Source organism: Trachemys scripta, chromosome 2 (genome assembly GCF_013100865.1).
Source record: "Trachemys scripta elegans isolate TJP31775 chromosome 2, CAS_Tse_1.0, whole genome shotgun sequence".
Lineage (NCBI taxonomy): Eukaryota > Metazoa > Chordata > Testudines > Emydidae > Trachemys > Trachemys scripta.
In genome coordinates this window covers 175,180,579-175,207,898 of record NC_048299.1, presented here as the reverse complement: position 1 = coordinate 175,207,898, position 27,320 = coordinate 175,180,579, and the positions used below count along the sequence as shown (strand labels likewise).

Here is a 27,320-nt window from a genome sequence, read left to right as displayed (position 1 = left end):
TGCTATGAAACCTGAAACCACCACATGCAACTCACCTAGTTTCATCACAAACTCAAGACTCAGCCCAGGTTCCCTGGAAGTTTCCCTAAAGTTGACAAAATTTTTGAGATAACCTGGTTGCTTTATTGTCTCATATCACAGCATGAGAAACTTACACTGCTCCGTGGTTTTGACTCAAAATCGGATGAAATTCTGTTTGGATTCAGCTGAGATTCATTTATACTGCAAAATCGAAGTGTAACTCAAGACATACCCACTCATCTGAATAGAGATCCAGTAAAAGGTTTGCAAAGCCACTGAAAACACCAAATTTCAAATAAAACTAAAAAATAAGATTTAGGCCCTCTGCCAAAACTTCAGGCCTGAAATCTCCCTTAACTTTTGAGGTCAATGCCTCTTTCAATATAAGGGGAAAGCAGGGAAAAGTATACCAAAAATATGTCATCATCTGGTGTAAACTGGCTATGATACAAAACAGCTATGGAGGTCTGGTGTCCTGAGCAGGAGATTATACTGAGAAATTTTGCGTTCAATATACTGGCTGTCACTGACACCATGTAGGATATGGAAAAATCACTCAAACTCTGTGCCTTAGTTTATACAAACTTTCTGCCTGCTGTACAGATAAATAAAGTATCTTACTTGTGTGTTGTAAGTATTAATGAACATGACTGAGGCTAGGTCTACACTACCCGCCTGAATCGGCGGGTAGAAATTGACCTCTTGGGGAATCGATTTATCGCGTCCTGTCGGGACGCGACAATCGATCCCCGAATCGACGCTCTTACTCCACCAGCGGAGGTGGGAGTAAGCGCCGTCGACGGGAAGCCGCAGAGGTCGATTTTGCCGCCGTCCTCACAGCGGGGTAAGTCGGCTGCGATACGTCGAATTCACATAGCTGAATTTGCGTATCTTAAATCGACCCCCCCCGTAGTGTAGATGTAGCCTAAAGTTCTTTCAGATCCTTAGATGAAAAATCTTCAGTGAAATTTATACTTTTCACATAGTACAAAACATCCCCATTTGGCATGCTTTACAACTGTTCTCTCAATAATTAAATATCCCAATACTAATACTTCTTATTTCAAATCCAGAGACTTCCTTTCCGTGTCACAGACTGTAGAATAAACTGAGAATGTCACACTGTGAATCCACTTTTAAGGGCTGGTCTACACTGGGGTGGGGGGGAGGGAATCGATCCAAGATACGCAAGATACGAAGTATCTTGGATCGAATTACCTGGGGTCCAGATGGCGCGGAATCGACGGCCGTGGCTCCCCCGTCAACTGTGCTACCGCCGCTCGCTCTGGTGGAGTTCCGGAGTCGACAGTGAGCGCGTTCGGGGATCGATATATCACATCTTAACAAGACGTGATATATCGATCCCGGATAAATCGATTGCTACCCACCGATACGGCAGGTAGTGAAGACGTACCCTAAAACACTGAGGGTATGACTACACTGCAACGTAAGCACAGGGTTAGTAGAACTTGAGTTAGTAGATCCTGGGTTTGTTAACCTATGGCTTGAGTGTCTACACCCATTTGTATTCCCAGATTAGGACTTGTTGAACCCTGGGTACCAACCTGGGAATCTACACTGTAGCATCTACACTGTATTATGCCCAGGCTTCAAGCCACATCCCAAAATGTGGCCACTCTAGCCCTTTGTTCGTGGTGCAGTTGTAACACTGACAGACCCCAGTCATCGGCAGGCAGGATCAAACCTAGGACCTCTGAAGCTTAGTGCATGAACCTCTACTGCATGAGCTTAAAATAGGGCTGTCAGGTGATTAAAAAATTAATTGTGATTAATCGCGCAATTTTAAAAAAATTAATCGCGTGATCAATCGCGTTGTGAAACAATAATGGAATACCATTAATTTAAATATTTTTGGATGTTTTCTACATTTTCAAATAGATTGATTTCAATTACCACACAGAATACAAAGTGTATAGTGCTCACTTTATATTTAATTTTGATTACAAATATTTGCACTGTAAAAAACAAAAGAAATAGTATTTTTCAATTCACGTCATACAACTACTGTAGTGCAATCTCTTTATCATGAAAGTTGAATTTACAAATGTAGAATTACGTACAAAAAATAACTGCATTGAAAAATAAAACAATATAAAACTTTAGAGCCTACAAGTCCACTCAGTTCTACGTCAGCCAATTGCTCAGACAAACAAACTTGGTTACAATTTGCAGGAGATAATGCTGCCTGCTTCTTGTTTACAATATCACCTGAAAGTGAGAACAGGCATTTGCACGGCACTGTTGTAGCCTGCGTCGCAATATATTTACGTGCCAGATGCGCTAAAGTTTCATATGTCCCTTCATGTTTCAACCACCATTCCAGATGACTTGTGTCCATGCTGATGACGGGTTCTGCTCGATAACAATCCAAAGCAGAGTGGACCGATGCATGTTCATTTTTATCATCTGAGTCAGATGCCATCAGCAGAAGGTTGATTTTCTTTTTTGGTGGTTTAGCTTCTGTAGTTTCTGCATCTGAGTGTTGCACTTTTAAGGCTTCTGAAAGCATGCTCCACACCTCGTCCCTCTCAGATTTTGGAAGGTACTTCTGATTCTTAAACTTGGAGTCGAATGCTGTAGCTATTTTTAGAAATCTCATATTGGTATCTTCTTTGCGTTTTGTCAAACCTGCTGTGAAAGTGTTCTTAAAACGAACATGTGCTGGGTCATCATCCGAGACTGCTATAACATGAAATATATGGCAGAATGCAGGTAAAACAAAGCTGAAGACATACAGTTCTCCCCCAAGGAGTTCAGTCACAAATTTAATTAACGCATTATTTTTTAACGAGCATCATCAGCATAGAAGCATGTCCTCTGGAATGGTGGCCGAAGCATGAAGGGGCATACGAATGTTTAGCATATCTGGCATATAAATGCCTTTCAACTCTGGCTACAAAAGTGTCACGCAAACTCCTGTTCTCACTTGCAGGTGACATTATAAATAAGAAGAAGGCAGCAGCATCTCCTGTGAATGTAAACAAACTTGTTTGTCTTAGAGACTGGTTGAACAAGAAGTAGGACTGAGTGGACTTGTAGGCTCTAAGGTTTTACATTGTTTTGTTTTTGAGAGCAGTTATGTAACAAAAAAAATCTACATTTGTAAATTGCACTTTCATGATAAAGAGATTGCACTACAGTGCTTGTATGAGGTGAACTGAAAAATACTATTTGTTCTGTTTATCGTTTTTACAGTGCAAATATTTGTAATAAAAATAATAATATAAAGTGAGCAATCTACACTTTGTATTCTGTGTTGTAATTGAAATCAATATTTTTTTGAAAATGTACAAAAACATCCCAAAATATTTAATAAATTTCATTTGGTATTCCATTGTTTAACAGTGGAATTAATCCTGATTAATTTTTTTTAAGAGAATCGCGTGAGTTAACTGCAATTAATTGACAGCCTTAGCTAAAAGCCATATGGCCCTTAGCTAAGGTTGTAGAGCAGACTCATTAATCTCTCTCTAAGTGGTCTTGGTGCTGCTAGATGGGACAGAACACCACACCCAGGAGGTGGATGGGTTACACAGTGTGGGAAAACTTGACTGTCCAGAGAACATTGGGATTGTGGGATACTTTAAGTGGACTCCCAGAGTACAAGTCCAGTGGGGTTGTGTCTAAACTGCAAAGCAATAGGGCTTGAACTCTGGGTCCCAGCTTGACTAAGGTTCAAATCCTTCACCCCCATGGGCTCCTGGGACCCTGGGTCTGGTCCTTGGATTAGTGCGATTTTTGTGTAGACAGAAGGGGGGTTAGGCTTGTGCCTGAGTTCGAACCCTGGGCTTACACTGCAGTGTAGACATGCCTTTATACAGTATGTCTACATTGCAATAAAACACCTGTGGCTGGCCCAGGTCAGCTGACTCGCACTCACGGGGTTATAAAATTGTAGTGTAGATGTTCGGGCTTGAGCTGACACCCAGGCTCTGGGACCCTCCCCCCTCGCAGGGTCTCTCCCCCAATAGGGGTCCCTAGGTAGAACTATTATAATTAATATTAATATAATCATCCTCATCAGGTAGCAGATAAATTAAATAAAAGCAGATAAATTAAATGCATCTCACAAAATCCCTAACACAGCTGGTGCTAAGTGGAACCCTGCTTGGCAGTCTCAGCACAAAAATTAAAGATGGGTATTGAATTTCCTTCTTACCCTTACAGGTGGCGGTGGCTCCAGGTCAGATTTGAAGATCACTGGCAAGGTGACATGGAAAAGTTGGCACCACTACTGCCCAAGCTGTTCCTGTTCTGGGGACAGATAAAGAAATATATTCTTAAGGGCACTCAAACGTTCTTTCACCCTGAACAGTCCAGTATGGTTGCCCCTGGATCATATGACACCTACAAGATGAAAGCTTAGATCCTATGGCAAAGAACAGAAAGGGCCCCCTACCAAGCAAATCCCATCAGAGTGTGGGGCTGGGAAAGGAATGAGGACTGTTTATCCAAGGGACTTTCTTAAAATGAAACAAATAACATTTTATTTAAAGTTCAGTGGCCTGCTACTGCAGTCACACTGTGCACTGAAGGTCCACTATCATTTTAAGGTCAGAGCAGCTGCAGAAATGCCTCTCCTACCCAAGTATGCATGTGCGGAAATCCTATTACACCTCTACCCCAATATAACGCGACCCAATATAACACGAATTCTGATATAACGTGGTAAAGCAGTGCTCCAGGGGGGCGGGGCTGCGCACTCCGGCTGATCAAAGCAAGTTCGATATAACACGGTTTCACCTATAACACGGTAAGAATTTTTGGCTCCCAAGGACAGCGTTATATCGAGGTAGAGGTGCATAATCATGGAGCATTAGTGTGCATTGCTATGAAGGCTGAAGAGTGGATTAATTAATGCAATTGGATTTGGAAGGACAAAGAAAACTGACATGCCACTATGATCAATGTTCACTGATCTGATTTTAATTAGTCATTTTAAAAAACTGTCTCTCTTAAAACACTTAAGTACTTCTTTTCTCTTGGCTATTCACAATATCTCAGCACCAGTTGCCTCACATACTCAACTCCAATCCTACCAATACATCCCATTTTAAAAATCATTTTATGTATTCACTTTTGAGGGTAATGCATAGTGGAAGTTAAACATCTGAGCAAAATTAACACCTCCCTCCCTTGGCTTTGTTTGGTTTTGTGCAGTGCATTGCATAATGGGGCTCCACCCCAGATAGAGATCTCTGGGCATTAGAGAAATATACATATTTGACAACAACAGCAACCTGCTCCTATGGGAAATTTCTTCCTAAACCCATGAGTTAGGGACTGGCTTATGCATTGGAACATGGGGGATTATAGCCTTACTATTTTATTTTATCTAATGTAACCATGTATGCTATAATTTTCCATATAAATGTCTAAACTTTTTTGAATCCACCCAAGCTCTCGGAGATGACTATATCTTGAAGCAATGAATTCCACAGGTCAATTATTCACTATGTAAAAAGTATTTCCTTTTATAATTTTTCAAAATTCATTGTCTTTTAACTTCATTAGATATCCTATTTTTGTATTTAATATAAGAAAGGGTAAATAGAGCACCTGATTAACCATCTGTATAACATTCATTATTTCACATCTATCTATCACATCCCCACTTATTCATCTCCTCTGTAAAGCAGGTCCAGTCTTTTCAATCTCTTGTTGAAATGGTCAGCCTCAATGCTTAGCTTTCTTCCACATTCATGCACATGGTGCTCTACAGAGCCAAGCTGGAAAGATGCTGGCAACAAGCTTCAGAGCCAGAGGAAATAGTCTAATCCATTTTAGCTTATTGGGATCATGATTTGTCCCACTGTATGGGATTTGAGAGCAACCAGAATACAGGTTTAGGCAAGTATTGCCATCATACTGCAGTCCAAATTTAGCCTGAAGCTAACTGAACATATCTGTTATTCTTATAAGAAATCCACAATAGTAGGTAACAGTCAAGATAATGACTCCAGACCAACCAGATAAAAAGTAGATACGTTTCCTATCTATACAGGAACAAATTTGATGCAGAATCTGCAGCTTTGCCTTGACAAAATTAAACAATGGAATTTTCTTTTGTAAATTACACCGGCAGTGATGTTGCATTGGTGACTTGCATGAGGCATTCCGTGCCCCTGGTGCACCCTTTCAAAGCAAATATTCCTAGGAAGAATTAATTACATTTTTCTTGCTTTTTTGAACCTGTCTGCTTTGAACGCTTAGCAGAATTGGATTCTGGCATGGAATCTGTGAAAGCTCTCTGATTATTTGAATCATAGAATATCAGGGTTGGAAGGGACCTCAGGAGGTCACCTAGTCCAACCCTCTGCTCCAAGCAGGACCAATCCCCAACTAAATCATCCCAGTTGGGAATTTGGATTCCCTTAAGTGATAAAATGAAGATACTCAAGCTGAGTTAGTCGTGAGAACACATCTTTGCGCTATTTACACCTGACCTGTTTCCTGTGGTGTAGAATAAGACAAAAGAAGGAGATACAGCTCAAGAGCAGGATGGAGAACAGTCAGAGGTAAGGCTGGTGATCACTGGACTAGACCATTAAATTTGGTAATACTATGTATTTTGTTAAACTTAGAGTAGCATGTGCTGCACTGCAGTACTGTATTGTTTTGTATACTTTAAAGGCTGCCTTTCTCAGGTGGCTTTAACATTTTTTAAATTATTGTTTATTTATTCCCTCCCCCTTCAAATAAAAGTTTAAAATCTGATAGTACTGATGTTTTTTCCCTTGAAGGCTGAAATGAGTGAATTACACTACTACTATAGTGGTCAGTAGTCTGGAAATGTAATAAGTTTGCGTTATGATGCTACTGATATGTAGCAAAATTTGCCAGTTGGCTGACATGGAATTTATGTCATTGACCTAGAATGAGTTTTGGAGATCTTAACTTGACAGTCCTGCCTGAAACTTTTGTGGAGTAGAGATTCATGGTTTTTTAAACTGTATTTAATGACTCTTGCTTTTACCATACAAAATTTGATCATTTCACTGCTACTTCATCTTTCACCCTCCCCACTCACATCTGTTTGAACATCTGTCATAATTCAGGACTGTAATAATCTCTTTGGGCTGCATACTGACTTTGTCCATAACCTCTGGGCAGTACCTAGCACAATGGGGTCCTGACTGTGGCCTCCTTGGCTCTCTTGTAATATAAATTATACTAATGACTCCTTCGGCCAACATTAAAGATAACTTTAGTTACATGACACTGTATAACATATACTGTGTGAGTGCATGGTACATGCCAAGGAGGAGGAAAGGCAGGGCTGTAGCAGGAAGAGCTACAAGAGAATGATTACAATGTAAGGGTATGACAACACAGCCGATTTGCTCAGGGGGGTGTTTTTTCACACCCCGAGCGAAGAAAGTTTCAGCGCTGTAAGTGGCAGTGTAGGCACAGCCTAAGATACAGCAAGTCTCTTACTTCTCTTGCTTCCTTCTGTAGGTTGCTTTTCCTGCAACACCCGTGCCCTTCCCCCTCTCAGGATGTGAAGCCCTGCTCCTATCTACCCTCAGGATATTTTTCAAAAGTTTCCTACCCTTACCAGGATGGTTCAGCTCCATCAGCCTTAGCAGCATAGTGTCAATACACTGCTGCTACATGTGGCCACTAGTTTCAGGCCCGTTCAGAGGAAATGTGGCTAACACCTGTGGTGATGAATCGATGTTAGCAACAGCAAAAAAAAATTGGGAAAGTGTCCTTGGTGTAAACAAGGCCTATGCTACACTTGCTTAACCTTAATTGTGTCTTCCTAAACAGGGCCATTGAAAATTTCCACTGGGGTTGTTTTAATACAATAAACATTTCAGCTCTCTACAGCTGACATATTCTTTTTCTAATTTAGCTTTTTGCACATTGTGTAGCTGATTGAAATATATACTGAAGACCCGTGTTGGTGTTCAGGTGTCAGATTTAGACTCATTGCTACAGTAGACTGTGCAATTTCCCAGAAGACAAGGACAGATTATACAATGTCTGAGAGCTAAATCCTTTAGTGGGAGGGGAATCAAGCCTTTTGTGTGTTATAAAACTAAAAACTATTCTTGAATGAGATAAACACTTGATCATGTAAATTAAGCTAGGCAATAGGCTAAATAAAATAAAATAAAATAGCACAGAAATTCCCTACTCCTTCCCCAAAAAGAACTCCTGGTTTTGTACTTCTAGTGGTGAGACACTGGAGTCAATAAACTGTGACTTCTTCTTAGATATTGATCAGTCCAGAAAGTTTTGATAATTTGGTGACAGCCATTAATTGTTAGGACATTACAAATGTGATGGACCAGATCCCCAGTTGTTGCAAATAGTAAATTGTAACTGGTGTAAATACACTATTGAGGACTGGCCTTCATATTTCAGATTTGTCTCACAGGAACTATTGCTAACACGTTGTTGGGTTGTGGTTAAACAAACGTTCTTAAACAGTGAGAGATGGTTACATCTTTCAGAGCAGCAGCCGTGTTAGTCTGTATGCAAAAAGAACATGAGTACTTGTGGCACCTTAGAGACTAACAAATTTATTTGAGCATAAGCTTTTGTGGGCTACAGACCACTTCATCAGATGCATAGAATGGAACATATAGTAAGAAGATATACATATACACAGATATATATATCTTCTTACTGTATGTTCCATTCTATGCATCTGATGAAGTGGGCCATAAATAAATTTGTTAGTCTCTAAGGTGTCACAAGTACTAATGTTCTTTTTGTGGTTACATCTTTGTGTATGTGGATTGCTCCAGTCTCACATAACAAGGGTAGTAGAAAAGTAGATGGAGGGAGTATACTTTTTATTTTCTCTAAACTTCAGTCCCATTTATCTCCCCTATGTATAAATATTACTTTATGATAGTTTTTATAAGGACTGTGATCTCGCTGTGGGCTTCAACATCAGCAAAATCCTGCATCATCTAGGAGGGATGCATCAAATCAATAGCATTTATAAGAGGACCCTCTGGCCTTTCTGTGGCAGCTCCATGGAGTGAATCCCCTTTACTATGCTCATTAGGACTCAACTATAAAAGCCCTAATGAAAATGAAACAGGCATGTCCTACATAACGAGGAAAGGATCAACTGCTGGAAAAACAAAACAAGTGTGAAATTACAGCATAAGTGTGTGTGAGAGAGAGATGTGCCTTAGTTTCCCAGGAGAGAATTTGAAAGTGCATGAATATTTCCATTCACAAACTGCATTCAACATAGGATTTTTTTGGGAGGGGGGCAGGTCACTAGAAGGAAGATAAAACAATTACAAGTGAAACTACTATTGCTGGCATTGAAAAAAGTTTCAGGGAGTAGGTAGGGCAGTAGGTTTGTGTCCATAAACTCAACCACGGTGTAAGCAGATGCTGTTCCGGTTGCAGTAAATGTGAGTTTTGCCTGCTTAAACTAAGGTGATGTCTACACTACCGTGGTAAGTTGACCTATGCTACGCAACTCCAGCTACATGAATAACGTAGCTGGAGTCGACGTACCTTAGGTCAAGTTACCGCGGGGTCTACACCGTGGGGGGTCGACGGGAGAAACTCTCCCATCGACTTACCTTATTCTTCTTGTCAGGGGTAGAGTACAGGGGTCGACTGAAGAGCGATCTGCAGTTGATTTGGCGGGTCTTCACTAGATCCACTTAATCAACAGCCGGTGGATCGATCTCAGAGTATCGATCCCGGCTGTAGTGTAGACCTGCCCTAAGGCTGACTCTTACCCCTTGTCTTTCCTTTCTGAAGACCTGAATTCATCCTGCTTGAGTCACAAGCAAAAATGAGTGGGGTGTGGTTTTTATTTCAGTCCCTTGTGTCCATCTCAAGATCATGGAACAATTCAGGGCAGAGTCGCATGAGGAAGGGAATGCCTGGGTCATGTCTGTCTGTGGTAGATGATCTCAATTTCTCACTCTCAAGAGAACCTAATTTATTTTTAAAGAGTATTTTAGTATAGCATAACAATATTGCTCAAGCAAAGAATTTTTCCAATCTATATTCCTTGCCAGATAGAGTGACTGCAAAATGTGTTAGCTACTGTACCTTAACTCTCTGTCTTGGCTGTAGTGACAGGAAGTTAATTAGACAAACTCCAAGGGTGTCTTCCAGACCTCAATTCACATTACTTGAAAGCAAGAGAAATAGCCCTTACGTGGGAGTTAATGCTTTTGGAACTTGCTCAATGAAAAATAAAAAATGGGTGAAGTAGCAAAGACCATGGCCAGACTAGAGTTCAAATCAAATTAAGAAACAGTGTTTAAACTCTGTTCCAGCAAAACATATTTTCAACAGTTAGGAAAAATGCAGAAAAATCAAGTTAGAAACAAGTTTAAAACATGTGCTAGACCAGGACCGTGTTTAAAACAACATTTCTAACACAGTTGGATTCTGCTAGACTATTCCTAAATTCCTCAAGCTAGATGGCACCAGAACTGACTCCATATCATGATCTTAGCAGAACTGACGACACTTTTCAATAGCTCACACTGCTAGTACCCTATTCACATTTGTTAAGCTTTGTTGAGCAGTAACAAATCGTATTGTGATCTGAACCTATGTATATGTCAGGCTTCCCCAGGCCACAAAGCAAGATTTTGAAGTCTGGGCTTTCCATTTTTATGTATTAATAATTATTTTTGTTGCTCACAAACCTATTATACACTACTAGTCAGTGAAATCCCTTGACATTTGTGTCTCTAGGGAAATGGCTTTGAGAACTATGTTCCTTTTAAATGTTATCTGTTCCACCCAAGTAGTATTAACATAAGTCAAATTCACTGAGAAATACTCAGATGTTTGAATCTAACATCTGGGCTATGAATCACATGGCCCTCTGCTCTTGAGTTAACGCCTGTACATAGCACTTCTGCCAGGTGGAGTCCCCAGCAAGAAGGGCCGGGTTCAATTCCTAGGGATTCCTCTTAACAATAAGGCTATGTCTACACTACTGCGGTAAGTCGACCTAGCTGGAGTCGACATATCTTAGGTCAAGTTACTGCGGGATCTACTCCACAGGGGGTAGACAGGAGAAAATCTCCCGTCGACTTACCTTACTCTTCTTGCCAGAGGTACAATACAGGGGTTGATTGGAGAGCGATCTGCAGTCGATTTGGCAGGTCTTTACTAGACCCGCTAAATTGATTGCCGGTGGATCGATCTCAGAGCGTTGATCCCTGCTGTAGTGTAGACTTGCTTTTGGAAACAGAATCATCCTCAGTCCCCCCCACCCCCCCCCCCCCCCAGTAATCTGGGAAAACTAAACACCACCCTGGAGTGCCTTTTGAGAGGCAATATTTTCCCACTCGCAAGCACTTAGTGATTTCTCTGGGTAGCAGGGAAGCTCAGTGCTATTCCCTCTTTGTTGTCTTTTACTGCAACACTGACCCCACACCAGATCTAAGGCTTATCGCCCCCTGCTCATCAGTGATTTCAGCTCTAGTAATCACTAAACAGAAACTAGGACTCAACTGAGTCCAATCAGCTCTGTCTTTAAACACTGGAGACGGGAGGGGCAAAAAGTGTCTGGGACTCGTTATTTAGGAACAACTATTCACATCATTTCACTGAGATTTGCTATCCCTACTCCCTGCTTAGCAAGTAAGGTTCAATTTAGGGTGACATCCTCAGTCAAGGCAGGCTAAGTACAGTTCTGCTGCCCTTTACTCATACAATAAAGATAACAGTTCATTACCCTGCACTCAAAGGAATAGTAACCAAAAACCAGCCAAAATTGATCACTTTGGCAAAGCAGATCTGTCTGCCGACCATGTAGGCAGAGTAAGTGTGTCTATGCAAATATGGTCTGCTCCTGAAGTCTCTTCCCCCCAGTGCATCACTAGATGTTAGGGAAGAACTCATTCAGACCCTGCTTACATCCATGATACTACCAGATCCAGAAGTGTAAGACATAGTAAGAATGGACAGGGTTGTTGCATCAAGTTCCAATAGTTTCAAGCTTAGATAGCTCTGCTGTAATTCATGATGAACAAGCATCAAAAGATTAGGGTAAGTATCCAAAGTTTGGATGCATCCTTATAAATGTACATAGATCTTCTTTCTGCCTAAAGGGGACTCAGCTAAAGAAATTACATTAACCTCAGGAAGTCAGGTACATAGACTCACGGCTCCAGATGAAGAGATTACTTTGCGACTTCTGTTATCTTTGCATGGAGCCAAATCACTGTCTGCCTGACACAAAGAGACTGCACTCTGAGAAGAATTGGGCTGAGGGATACTATGTGTACTATACTTTATGTATTATTTGTATTGTGCTAGTGTTTAGGAACCTCAAACAGGGATTAGAGTCCCATTATATTAAACACTGTAAAAACAGATACCACAAAGATGGTCCATGCCCCTGAGAACAAATCTTTGGCCTCTCACATGCAGTATCTGGCTGAGGTAGGGAATGAGAAAGTGGGAAAGTATTAGTGAACAGTGCATATGCCTAGACTGTAATCACATAATCTGTAATCCTTGTCCTTCCTTACCCTATCACCCCAATTCTATTTGTTAGCCTCACTCAACACATCATGTCTAAATTTAGACTGCAAACTCCCGCCTTTTTATTTGTTCTTTGACATGCACAGGATAGTTTGGGCCCATGCAAGACAATAATGATCATATTAAATTATTAAACAAGGTAAATATCTTCCAACAAAACAAACAAACCACGCCTGGTGCTAAATTCTGCATCTCACAATAATCAGATTATCAAGATGACCCTCGCTGATATACACACAGGCTACTCCAGAACATACTGCTGATGGAATATGAAAGTAGGTGCAATATATCGCGCTGTGATTATCTGGATTTGGAGATCACCAAAGAGATATACACATTAACCTAACAGGCTTCTTGTATCCATTTGACCCTGAATCTTACATAAGCCCTTTCTACTCTAAAAGAAAAAAAAAGTTATTTGTTTAAAACACTTTATTAAAGATTTATAAACAATACAGCACATTAGTTTATACACACTGAGTAGTATGGATATATACAGCTTAATGGGACTATTCACTTCTGTTTCCCCTCTGGGCTAAATGGACCTGACTGTCAGTTTCAAATGCTAAGCAACTCTTCCTTGTAAGCTTGTAAACTTCAAGCTTAAAATGAGGAAGCTAGAGCATATAATAAGGAAAGACTCCAAAGCCCTCTAAACACTGCTCTGCTTCTCCTCCTCTTTAGAGAGAGCAGATGCAGGGACAAAGTTTAGCATGGCGTACTCCCCAAAATAAAAGTTTGCAGTCTCACACCCCGCAGGCACTGAATGCCACAGCCATACTGCACACTTCTGTTGCTATAAGGAGGGGTGGGGGAGGGAGCTCCTTCACAGTTCAGCAGTCAAGGCTGGGAGCTATTTGGATTTGATGAGGAATTTCAAGTGGAAACCATCTGAGTGTGTGTGTGCTTGCGTGAAGCTAAACTATATTTAAAGAGAACAAATGACTTATTATAATGCTTCCACAAGGTCTTATTTGAAAGGGGCATAAGTAAGCCTCATTTTTCTTACCGTTATAATCTTAAAAGGGATACAAGCTCTTTTTTATCTTCTTCTGAAAAGTGGTTTGTGCTAATCAGTGGCCAAACCCATGAGAGCAACAATATGCATAAACTCACAAGATACATTGTAAATAGCTTTGATGTTAAACAAAGAAACCCTACATTATGTTGACAGGTTTCAGAGTGGTAGCCCTGTTAGTCTGTATCAGCAAAAAGAAGGAGGAGTACTTGTAGTCTCTAAGGTGCCACAAGTACTCCTCGTTCTTTCTACATTCTGTTGTAGCTATTCTAGTATCCTTCAGGTTTCAGAGTAGCAGCCGTGTTAGTCTGTATCCGCAAAAAGAAGAACAGGACTACTTGTGGCACCTTAGAGAATAATAAACTAATAAATTTGTTAGTCTCTAAGGTGCCACAAGTACTCCTGTTCTTCTTTTTGTAGTATCCTTCAGTCGCCTTCCTCCTCACCCCCTGCTGCAGAGCAGACTTCCTTAACATATTACAGGAAGAATTCAAATGGATATCAACAGATTTAGTCCCTGTAAAGTCTCTTCTGACTGAAAACCTAGAGGTAGCCTCCACCTGCAGCACAAAACCACTTACATTCCACTCAGTTTCCAACCCACTAAGATGATGTGGCCACTTAAACCAAGAACTGGACAAACATTAACTGCAATTCCTGGGTTGGAATTTTCACAAGAGATTATTGGTCATAACAGAAGGGTTGGCAAGGCTCATCTCACCCCCCTGAATTTTGCTCATAAAGAGAGGCCCAACACAAGGCCTTTTGCACCACCTAAACGACGACTTAGAGCTGTCTGAGGAGCTGAGGTGGAGAGTCAGGATGGAGTAGTTGCTCAAGGGTGTCTCTCAGGCCTTGGCTACACTAGCGAGTTACAGCACTGTAAAGTCGCCCCCAGCGTTGTAACTCACTCCCCGTCCACACTGGCAAGGCATTTGCAGCGCTGTATCTCCGTGGTTGCAGTGCTGCATGTACTCCACGTCCCTGAGAGGAATAGCGTGTATTGCGCTGCCGCTGCAGCACTGCGGCTCCAATGTGACCGCCCAATGCGCTGTGACTGGCCTCCAGAAGTATTCGGCAGTATCCCACAATGCCTGTTCTAGCCACTCTAGTCATCAGTTCAAACTCTACTGCCCTGGCCTCAGGTAACCAACCATGTGACCCTCCCTTTACATTCCCCGGGAATTTAAAAAATCCCCTTTCTGTTTGCTCAGCCAGGCATGGCGTGGAGTGCTATCAGCGAATCTTTCCAGGTGACCATGCCTCCACGCACCAAGCGAGCCCCAGCATGGAGCAATGGCGAGTTGCTGGACCTCATCAGTGTTTGGGGGGGAGGAAGCTGTCCAGTCCCAGCTGCGCTCCAGCCGTAGGAATTACGATACTTTCGGGAAGGTATCAAAGAACATGATGGAAAGGGGCCATGACCGGGACGCTCTGCAGTGCAGGATTAAAGTCAAGGAGCTGCGGAGTGCCTACTGCAAAGCCCGCAATGCAAACGGCCGCTCGGGTGCTCCCTCCATGACCTGTCGATTCTAGAAAGAGCTGGATGCGATACTTGGGGTTAATCCCACCTCCACTCCAAGCACCACCATGGACACTTCAGAGCGGGGGGGGGGGGGGAAGAGGAGGAGGAGGAAAACGGGAGTGAGGGTGGTGGGCCGGATGGAGACACCCCGGAATCCCTGGAGCCATGAAGCCAGGAGCTCTTCCCGAGCCAGGAGGAAGGTAGCCAGTCGCAGTGGCCAGTACTTGGTGGAGGACAAATAGACGAGCAGGTTCCCAGTAAGCGGGTTTTTTTTTCGGTAAGGAATTTTTTCAGTGCGGGCTCTTTGGGAGAGGAGGGTTAGGCATGCATGCCTAGATGCGGAATAGTGCATTGATGTGGTTTATCACATCGCGGTAATCGGCCTCGGTAATCTCCTCGAATGTCTCATCCAGAACGCGTGCAATGCGCTTGCGCAGGTGTATCGGGAGAGCCACTGTGGTCCTTGTCCCAGCCAGGCTAACATGTCCGCGCCACTGTGTCGCAAGGGGCGCAGGAACCATTGCTGCACACAGGCAAGCTGCATATGGGCCAGGGCGGAAGCTGCATTGCAGTAGAAGACCCTCCCTTGCTTCCCAGGTCACCCTCAGCAGCGAGATATCGTCCAGGATGAACTCCTGTGGAAAATGTTGGGACAGTGTTCAGTGTAGGTGCCCCCTGAAGCTGTTGGCTCTCCCCAGGGCACAGAAACCCAGAGGACAGTGCAGCCCTGAAACAATCAGTCCCCCTTACTCACCATTTTGAGGCTCCCGTGGGATATGTGTGCTCTGTTTCGGACGGGGAAATTATGCTGTTTTGTAGACCCTGTGTGTTTTCTACTCCTTAAGTGTGGGGGAAATCATTACTCTGTCTGGTATAAACAATGCTGCCTCTGTTAAATGTTGCATTTTGCCTATACAGCTGCATCAACCTTGAGACCTCAGCCGTCCCTCTTATCGCCTGCTCAGAGACTGCAAAGACTCAGGAAGAGACCGCGAAAAAGCAAAGAAGACATGCTGCAAGAAGTGATGCGGCAATCTATTAAAGAGAATGAGAAAGCACAGAACTGGAGGGAGAGAGAAAGCAGGATCCGCCAGGAAAACGCAGCGCACCGGCGGCAAAGCACGAAGCACCAGCAGCAAAGCACGGATTGGCTCATAAGCATCCTGGAGCGCCAAGCAGGCGCTATCCAGGAGCTCAGAGCCATGCAGAAAGAGGAGCAGTACCGCAAGCGCAAACGCCACCCCCCCCAGCCCTTGTCCCAAAACTCTTTCCGTTGTGCACCACTCTCACCTCCAACCCACTTTCCCCAACTTCCATGTTCTTCACGCCACCCGCTGCCTCCAAAACCAGTATCTTCACCACCCAGCCCTGAAAACCACGACCCTTACCCTCTGCACTCAACCCCCATCACCATGCAGTATAGCTGCCCTGAAGCGCAGCACTCACTGCACAGCACACCAGACAGGACATACGCGAATCTGTGATTGTACCGTTCCCCACTCCACCCCCTTGTTTCTTTTCAATACATAATTTTTTTTCTTTTCAATAAATGGATGTTTTGGCTTTGAAAACATTCTTTATCATTGTATAAAGTAAAAGACTCTTTAGCCCAAGAAATAAACAGGCACTACAAGTCTGCTTGTCTGCTTAGCAAACACTGATTCCTAAAGATTGGAACTACTGCATTTCACTCCCGTGCAGGGCACCAGATATCACTGCTGGTTTTCAGCCTCAAATTGCTCCCTCAAGCCATCCCTAATCCTTGCAGCCCCGTGCTGGGCCCCTGTAATAGCCCTGCTCTCTGGCTGTTCAAATTCAGCCTCCAGGTGTTGAACCTCAGAGGTCCATGCCTGTGTGAAGCTTTCACCCTTCCCTTCACAAATATTATGGAGGGTATGGCACGCGGATATAACCGCGGGAATGCTGTTTTCGACCAAGTCCAGCTTCCCATACAGAGATCGCCAGCGGGCCTTTAAACGGCCAAAGGCACACTCCACAGTCATTCAGCACCGGCTCAGCCTGTAGTTGAACCGTTCCTTGCTGCTGTCAAGGCTCCCTGTGTTTCATGAGCCACGGCATTAACGGGTAAGCGGGATCTCCAAGGATTACAATGGGCATTTCAACTTCCCCTACCGTGATCTTCCGCTCTGGGAAAAAAGTCCCGGCCTGCATCTTCCTGCACAGCCAAGTGTTCCGAAAGATGCATGCGTCATGCACCTTTCCGGGCTAGCCTGTGTTAATGTCAATGAAATGTCCATGGTGATCCACAAGCACCTGGAGAACCATAGAGAAATACCCCTTCCGATTAACGTACTCGGATCCTAGGTGGGGTGGTGCCAGAATAGGAATGTGCGTCCCATCTATCGCCCCTCCATAGTTAGGGAACCCCATTTGTGCAAAGCCATCCACTGTGTCCTGTACGTTACCCAGAGTCACGGTTCTTCTGAGTAGGATGCAATTAATGGTCCTGCAAACTTGCATCAACACGATTCCAACGGTCGACTTTCCCACTCCAAACTGGTTTGCGACTGACTGGTAGCTGTCTGGAGTTGCCAGCTTCCAGATTGCAATAGCCACCCACTTCTCCACTGGCAGGGCAGCTCCCAATCTCGTATGCTTGTGCCGCAGAGTGGGGGCGAGCTCCTGACAGAGTCCCATGAAAGTGGCTTTTCTCATCCGAAATTTCTGCAGCCATTGCTCATCATCCCAGACTTCCATGACGATGTGATCCCACCACTCAGTGCTTGTTTCCCAAGCCCCAAAGCAGCGTTCCACAGTGCTGAGCATGTCCATGAATGCCACAAGCAATTTAGTGTCGTATGCGTTACGCGGCTCGATAGCATCGTCGAACTCCTCACTCTCACTGTCACTTTGGATCTCAAGGAATAGTTCGACAGCTAAACGTGACGTGCTGGCGAGATACGTCAGCATACGCCTCAGCAGTTCGGACTCCATTTCCCGCAGACAGATCGCGCTGCACAGAAACCGTTGAAAGATGGCGCCAAAGGTGGATGGAAACAAAGGGATTTCTGGGATGCGAAGCGATGCATCACGGGGCGTTGGGACAGGACCCAGAATGCCCCACACCCACACCCCCTTCCCACAACCCACGGCGCCAGAATGGGAAGAGGTGCTCTGTGGGATAGCTGCCCATAATGCACCACTCCCAATGGCGCAGCGAATGCTGCAAATGTGGCCATGACAGTGCGCTGGGCAGCTGTCAGTGTGGACAGACTGCAGCGCTTTCCCTACTCAGCTGCATGAAGACAGGTTTAACTCACAGCGCTGTACAGCTGCAAGTGTAGCCAAGGCCTCAGTGTCTCATTGCATTGTGGAATGCTCCTCCACTGGCCTCACATAGGCTAGTATACAGGAGAACAATTAAAAAGAGGCCAGGGAAGGGCCATCCATACTTATGCAAAGCTGTGGCCCGCACACACTACACAAGTGCATGCGTTGGGGGAGAGGCTGTATAAAGTCATGGGAGGGGACCCCTGGACTTCAGTTAGAGGATGCATTTAATAGATCATACTCTTCCTTCTCAGCACTTCGCCCACAGGGACCAATTACCTGGTCTGTATGGGCGTGGAGTAAATTTCGTAGCATGAACAGACAGGAATGTGTCACTCTGCCAAAAAAAAAAAAAAATGTCCTATAGAACCGAAATCCAGATATTGTTCTATATCCATAATGTTCTTCCATACAAATGTTTGCTTGGGGACCTTCACATTTGAGGTCTGTAAAAATTTGTGGCATTCAGCCAAATACCATTCCCCAAAATGGAAGAATAATTCTGTTCCTATAATTATGCATAGAGGTTGTAATAGGCACATTTTATGATAGAAAAATATAAGTTAAGTTTCACATGAACTAGCCAGTGCCATGATGGAAGAAGCCAATGTAATGATGTAATGTTCTCAGATTTTTGCCTCCAGATTTACAATCAAGACTTGAAAACAACCAAAGCATCTTCCCCACAAAGAATACACTCTGAATTTTACCCCAGTGGATGCTGGGGCACTGTATTAGTAATGGAGTCCGAGTATCGTCATAGCATATGTAAGCAGTGAAGACATGATCATTAAAGTTCATCGTTTTCTTCTCACTCAAGTCTCAGAGCTTGATTTAAGAAGCTCATCATCACCTAGGACATAAGCATACTGTACTTAAAATGCTCATCTTTGGCAAACCATGCTCCCTTTTGGGAATCCATTAGCCCCAACATGAATCTGGTCCGAAAAGCTATTTGAAGTGATCAGAAAATTCTTTAGAGTCCCAACTACGCATTTCAGCTCCTACAATTTTTGTGTTAAGTTGCCTGTCTGAGCTTTGCAACATTGATAGTAGAAATTTGACCCTTAGTATTGAACATTATCACTGGTTGGTTTTTGTTTTGTTTTGGTTTGGTTTTTTTGTTCATCTTTTTTACAAAAGTAGTAGTGTGGATCCATTTGTCAGGTGCCTCGATATAGTGTGCCATTCATTCAGCATTTGCCCACATAATGCAGGATGACGCTGCAGAGTATATCAATGGTTACCATCTGGTAGTACAGTCTCCCTAGCTCACCATGGATGAGAGTTGTTTTTGAGTTTGTTTTTCACATGTTCTTCTGTCTGCCCAACTAATGATGTGAAAACAACTCTCTTCATACAGGCATGTTTTTCCATTGAGTAACCTACTTCCAAGAGGATCCACCCTTGAATATGAAGTTAGAGATAGTGTTAGTGAATTCAGTAGCAACTATGACACAGCATTCAGTAGGAAACAGGGAAAGGAAATGGAAAACTGCATTACTAAGAACTAACTAGTAGTTTTGATCATTCTGTTGGCAACTTTTGGACAGAGGAAGAACAAACAAACTGCCATTCTTACAAGAGAAGGTGGGTCAGGTAATATCTTTTATTGGACCTATTTCTGTTGGTGAGAAACAAGCTTTCGAGCTTACACAGATCTCTTCTTCTGAGAAGTGGAATTTCCATTTCCACTTCTTCGGAGAAGAGCTCTGTGTAAGCTCAAAAGCTTGTCTCTCTCACCAACAGAAGTTGGTCCAATAAAAGATATTACCTCATCCGCCTTGTCTCTCTAATATCCTGGAACCAACATGTCTGCAACAACACTGCAAACATTCTTAGAAGTCACAGTCCAACTGCTTTGTCAACCAGCACGAGAGACCTCTGAAAGGAAAGTTTAGTCCAGCCATCCCAACTGGTTCATTTTATTTTGAAAACTCACTCTGTTAGCATAGACAAATCTAGATTAACCATTCTAACTGTCAAGTCATGTCCTCAAGCTATTTGCATTCTAGTTTCCACTTATCAAGTGCCAGATCCTCTACCCTTCTCGGATATTCAAAGGATAGGTATGTTAATACCCAACCCCCACCCTCCAAGCAGCTTTTACAATAGAAGCTAGACTTGAGCAATTAAGGCCTATAGACCCTCCTCTCACTTCCTTGTTCAAAGCCATTGTGGAGATGCAGCTGAAACCTATTACATTCAATTGAGCCCAAATGGCCCATAAGTCATGAGGAAACTTCTTTTCCTGTGGGGCAGTTAACTAAAGAGCCTTCCTTTAAATTCCAGAATCCAAGTAGATTCAATCTGTTTAGTTATACAGAAATTTAAAATGAAAAAAAAAATGTGTAGAGTTAAAATGCATCAAGTCATAGGGAGGAATATGAAAGAGCACAATCAGTTACTTGCCTTGTGAAGAACATCATTTATATTGCATTCTTACATTAGTGTATCATATTCCGTCATGACAACCTTTTCTTAAGCCTTGATAAGAAAACAAGCTTTATCCAATATTATCATCATACACAAAGTCAGAAATTGCTAGCGTCAAAAATGCAGAACTGATTGTTGTTATCTGGATAACATCAGGATCTGAAGAGAGAAAATAACTAAGGTGTGTTGCTTTCCTGTTCATTTGTTCCAATTTCTTCCCAAGCTATTTGTAAATGTAGTTTCATGTTGGAACTTTTAATTTACGCTGCATTTAGGATCAATGTATTCACTGTATGATCACAAGACATAAGACTCAAAACACTGGCAAATAAGACTGGATCTGAATAATCATTAAGTTAACCTATCCCTTAATACATCTTTATGCAGGCTCTATGCTTTTTAATTATTATATTCACTCCTGATGAGCAGAGTGTCAGTCCAAGGCCTGTGCCACACTTAAGTCCCATTTACCCCTTATTTTGAGGTGTTAAATGGGACTTCGGTGCTGTACAGGCTTTGTGCTGACCCTCTGCACAGGGATGAATTTCAGCTTTGAGAATGACTGGAGGCCAAGAACTTTGTGGCTGCAAGGTTTGGGGGGGTTTTAACTTTATGATTTTGTATCCATGTTTTTTAGGGTTTTTTTAAATAAGAACTTTGATTAAAAATATCCTGCATGATCCTGTATCTTTGGCATCACAAAATAGGCCTCATGAGAATTATTTGAATCTCTTATGACAATGAAACATACTTTGTGATTACCAACTAATTCTTGATAAAAAGCAAACTGTGGAATAATTACCTGAAGTCTATCATCTCAAACACATGCCACCAAAAAAATAATTGCAAAATTAAACACCAATTGCATTTTAAAAAGAACTCTTCAGAGAACTCACACTTCACATGGTCCACTCTGAAATGTGTAAAAAGAATAGGAGTACTTGTGGCACCTTAGAGACTAACAAATTTATTAGACCATAAGCTTTCGTGGACTACAGCCCACTTCTTCGGCTGCATATCTTTTTGCGGATACAGACTAACACGGCTGCTACTCTGAAATATGAAATGTGTCTCTGCTAAGATGGCATTCTGCAAGGGGTTCCATATGTCTCTCTCAACCCCACTCATTCAAATGTGCTCACTTTACATGTTACAGTAAAGATTATTTTTTTGTTTGGGTTTTTTCCCCCTTAAATGTGAACTCTGCAAATTCACCCTGGGATTTATGAACCAAGTTGGATTCAGCCTAGTAATAAAGGTTCTACAGGCCAAATTCAACACTTGTGACACTTGTGTTACCCCACTCCCAATACTGCACTTCTCTCAGCCTCTGCTCTTTGAATTGACGGAGGCTGGGAAAAGTGCAGCAGTGATTTTTTTTCCATTCTGGAGTAGGGTTGCCAACCCTCCCTGACTGGCCAGAAGTCTCACAGAATCAGCCTCAATTTCCCGATTGCTATTGAAAGCAATCAGGGAGATTTTAATTGGCCAAAAGTCCGGTCGACAGGGCAGCAGGACTAAAGGAGGCTCTCTATCTGCCCTGGCTCTGTGCGGCTCCCGAGAGTGGCCGGCATGCAGGGCCGGCTCCAGGCATCAGCCCAGCAAGCAGGTGCTTGGGGCGGCCAACAGAAAAGGGCGGCACATCCAGCTTTTCAGCGGCGGGTCCCTCACTCCCTCTTGGAGCGAAGGACCCGCCGCCGAATTGCCGCCAAAGACTGAAGCGGCGGTGGTAGAGATTGCAATCACAGCTTTTTTTCCCCTTTCTTCTTCTTTTTGCTGCTTGGGGCGGCAAAAACCCTGGAGCCGGCCCTGCTGGCATGTCCAGCTCCTAGGTGCAGGGGTAGCCAGGGGAGTCTCTGTGCGCTGCCCCCGTCCCAAACACCGACCCCGCAGCTCCCATTGGCCAGGAACTGTAGCCAATAGGAACTGCGGGGGCGCTGACTGCAGATGGGGGCAGCTCGCGGAGCCGCCTGGCTGTCCCTGAACCTAGGAGCCACAGGGACATGCTGCTGTTTCCGGGAGCTGCCAAGGTAAGTACCGCCTGGCCGGAGCCCGCACCCCGCACTTCCTCCTGCACCCCAACCTACAGCCCTGAGCCCCCTCCCACACCCAAACTTCCTCTCAGCACCCCCACAACTGTACTTCCCCTCCTCCCTCTGGCAGTGTCCTCTTTTTGGTAACCTGAAACATGGTAACCCTAATTCCAGGAGGATATTAAACTGAAAAAATGTAACAACTACCAATTTTCCTAGACCACCTCATTTTCAAATGAGCCCTTTTTCCATTTTTGTTGGCCAGGTGGATACAGCCCTCCCACACTGGGCTTGTCAAAACTAGGGGCTTCTCTACACAGCCCTGCAGTTTGGACAACGGGGACATGAATAGCAGTGTGCACCAAAAAGTTGATCTGTAATTCCTCTGTGGGGACACTGCAGGTGTGAATTTAAAACTCCTAGGGTACGTTCACACTACCCGCTGGATCAGGGGGTAGCGATCGATCTATCGGGAATCAATTTATCGCCTCTCATCTAGACGCGATAAATCGATCCCCGAACGCGCTCCCCGTCAACTCCGGAACTCCACCAGAGCGAGAGGCGGAAGCGGAATCGACAGGGGAGCCGCAGCCGTCAATCCCGCGCCGTGAGGACGGGAGGTAAGTCTGCACTATTCTCGTAGCTGAAGTTGCGTATTTTAGATCTATCCCCCCACAGTGTAGACCAGCCCCTAGTTCACATGAATGTAATCCTCTTTAAATGGGATTACATTAATCCTAACTAGGAACTCTTAAATTCACGCCTGCAGTGTCCACACGAGGAGTTACACTGCAGCACTTTGAGGCACACCTCTGTTTGTACCCCCGTAGTCCAAACTGCATGCAGCATAGCTGTAGCCTAGGAAAAGTGCTGAAGATTAAAGTAAAACATGTAACTCTGTATCTAGGCTAATGAGAAGGAGGAGGTAATTTGGGATTAGCTAATATTTGTTAATAACTAACCCTGATCTTATTCTAGTGTAGACAAACCTACTGATATTCAAGATCTCACTCCAGAGAAGGTGAACAATGAAGTTTTAAAATCCTTAAAATTGTGCAAGTCTGAAGATTTTAAATAGACAATACAATTCATAATTGTTAAGGGTGTTTGACAACACTTGTCAAAACTGTCAGCAGGTATTTTAGAGAGTCTAGACGAGACACGATAAATCGATCCCCGATAGATCGATTGCTACTCGCCGATCCGGTGGGTAGTGTGGACGTACCGTCATTTTGAGACAAAAACTAAAACTGAGGAGGAAAGACACTGAAACATTTATCTGGCAAAGGTATGTATCTGTTTATAAAAATATCAGTATTGAGTTAAAATAGGTACTACAAAATATAGTAGACCTCTAAAAATATACATAGGAGTCACTGCATCTCAAATGATAGGGGGGAAGGGAGAAATCTCTCTCTGTACTCTGATTCCCCACTACCAGGCAGCAGAGAAGTAAAATTGTCTGAGAAATCAAGCATGCTGTAATCACCCTTCTGGTAGATAAAAGTTATCTGAGGACAGATTCATCCCTGCAGCTGTTACACTGACTCCGTCAGCTTCACAGCACTGAAAGTGGCAAGAATTAAATTCAAAACAACAGTAGACTATATTCTTGCTCTATAAAAGAAAATGCATCAGCATTATTTAGTCATTTCCATTTAAGTGGTAAGAAGTTCCACATACCATTCAAGCTGCAAGATATAGCTTTGGTCTATGGAGCTGGCCAACATCAATCTCAAGTCTGCCTAGATCCATTTTGTTGTGGGGGGGGAGAGAGGGGGGAGCTGATCACTGCCACAATAACTATGAGATGCTGGCCTCAGGCACTGGCTCTCTGCAGGTACTGCCACAATGCCCTCTGTCACCCAGTGCAGCTGCCTCACTGCTGCTTTTCAAAAGCACTTTCTTGCTGAGCAAGAGCCCTGGCCTCCATTTTGAGAAGAGGACTTGGAAAGGGAGCTGGGATTTCTGAGGATTAACAGGCGTTTCCCAGGGAGTTATAAGAGTTTAAATTCTCTTCCCACAATTCCCTGGAGATTCCAGAAAATGCCACTGCTTCAGCAAACTGTGCCAGGAACTGTGAGATAAGTACCCAGAATGCAATGCCACTGCATTGGTGAAGCAGAGTGCCATTGTGGATGCAAAGCAAATCTGCATTCAAAACAGCATGGCTAATGTGGACAGACTGATATTTACTGCTGATGCTATCTGACTAGTTCAGTTATTAATCGTTCACTGCATAGCTGATGTTACCTTAAAAAAGAATTAACTCATTTAATTCTATACATGCTGCTAACTGAGAGGTTCCTGGAAGAAAGAAAACTACACATAGGTAAGGAGGAAAATGGAACAAAGAGGAAGGCAAATGTTTCCTTTGGAAGGGAATGTTAGGAAAGTGTTTGAGGCTAAAGCCAGATGTCTTGAGGACACAAATCTCTTGTTTTAAACTCAAACCAGTCTTGTATTAATTCTGGTTCAGTCCATGAAGTTATCACTACTGACTGGTTACAGAAAGTTACAGTACATTGGAAAAAGAACAACAGGATTTTCTCCATCATGGATGATGCTGTTATGGGGACTAACCTCCAAGTATTGTTTTAGTATTGGCCCTGAAGCAGTGGAGACAAGAGGAGATAGTCACCTTGTGCAATTTACAAGGAGCAATAGAAGATACAGCTACTTTTTGCTTTCTAATTACTTTACTGTGTAATTCATCCTAACACAGCAATTAGTGATAAAGCTCAAAACACTCATGCATTATCCTGACATTTAATGATGACATTAGATACAGTACACTTCATGAGATATGCATCGTAGTGAGTAATAAGATATTTGCACACAAGGGCCATATACTGTAAATGACGGTGCAATAAAAGTAAAGGAACACCATGAATTTCTCAGGCTGCCATAAAAATGATGCCATAAAAATGATCCAGATGCTGAAAGAACACAATACTGACTCTTCCAACACCGGAAAACGGAGAAGTCTTAAAAAAATAGGGCCTGAAGTTCTGTTATACACATTGATTTCCTGATTTTAAAACATTAAGATAAAGTTCAGTTCTTAGGCAGGTATTCATGGGCTTTCCACTAACAATTTAAGGGTATTTCAATTCTAATTTCTTTGTGTGTAATTGTGCTGTTTCCAATTCTAGATAGTCTATCTGAATATGACAAAATAGGAAAGTGACATTTTTGCTCTGATTATCCGTGAAATGTGTCTCCTACTTCTGATTTACATAGGCCCTATTCATAAGATATGATTAATAGCCAACTAGTACTGTCCAAAAGCACATAAATCTGGACATCTATGCAGCTGACACACTGCTCGTCTCACAGACCCATGCAGCTCTGTCTCATACGTCTGATCCCAAATGGGCATATGCTGGAGCTGATTATGCAATACAGCTGCTGACTAGGACAATCTGGAGGTTATGTTACTGATGGCACACTATTAGATGGTGCAGGAAGCAGTGTCCTTCCCAGCCTGTACTAGACAGGCATGATTAAGTGTTAAATACCTTCTAAATTAATATGCACTTCCACAGATGAGTCTTTAGTAACTTAGCAGGATAGGAAACCAGCTCCCCAGTTTACTGTATTCTCATTTACAACTACCTTCTTGAACAGAACTAGGAAGCCTCTTAAAAGCAATACCATAGACATGTCTATTCACTATGGCCTGATGCAGCAAAGCACTTAAGCCCATGCTTAACTTACATCGATGGGGCTTTACTTGCTTGAAATTTATGCACTGTGCCACATGAAATTCTTCTCCCATTTTCATCATTCTAGCTAGATAGTAATAATAATAATAATAATAAAAGACCTAGGCTGTGACCATCTCTGCACTACAAAGTTTGGTCAACACCAGTTGCATCGTCATGCAGCCAACAACTTTTGTGTATTGGTCAGATGCCTGCACATTTGGGTGCTTGCGTCAGCACTGCACGTACTCACAAATAGTTATGTTGATGGAAAATGTGGTCTACCATGGGTAGGTATCCAAGTGTGCCCGGTACTGCCAGCTGGTTCAATGTCTTCTGGGACATTTTCATAATGTTTTATGGGATACCAGCAATTCATCCAGGGACAGAGGTGAAAGTAAGCCGGTACACCCCGGTACGGTGTACCGGCAAGAGCCGGCGTGCGGTACTGGGGCGGACTGGCTTTCTCTGGCGGCAATTTAAAGGGCCTGGGGCTCCCAGCAGTGGCTGGAGCCCCAGGCCCTCTAAATTGCCACCAGATCCCTGCTGCCAGAGCCCTGGGGAAGCGGTGGCAGGGCTCCGGCGGCGATCTAGAGGGCCCAGGGCACCTGCTTCAGCTACTGCCCCAGGCCCTTTAAATTGTCCACGCCGCCGCCGCCTCCCTAGGGCTCCGGGGATGATTTAAAGAACCCGGGGTGGTAGCGGCTACTGGAGCCCCAGACCCTTTAAATTGTCCCCGGAGCCATGCTGCCAGAGCCCTGGGGTAG

At 43.4% G+C, this 27,320-nt stretch overlaps 1 long non-coding RNA gene across 8 annotated transcripts in view; it reads right to left on the bottom strand.

Moving 5' to 3' along the window:
• LOC117873229 overlaps window positions 1–27,320 on the bottom strand; it is an 89,752-nt gene that overhangs the window by 5,900 nt on the left and 56,532 nt on the right. For all 8 annotated transcript variants that reach the window (XR_004644670.1, XR_004644668.1, XR_004644667.1 and 5 more), the window contains one exon: window positions 4,202–4,296. This is a non-coding gene — a long non-coding RNA (uncharacterized LOC117873229). The remainder of the gene's footprint in view (window positions 1–4,201; window positions 4,297–27,320) is intronic.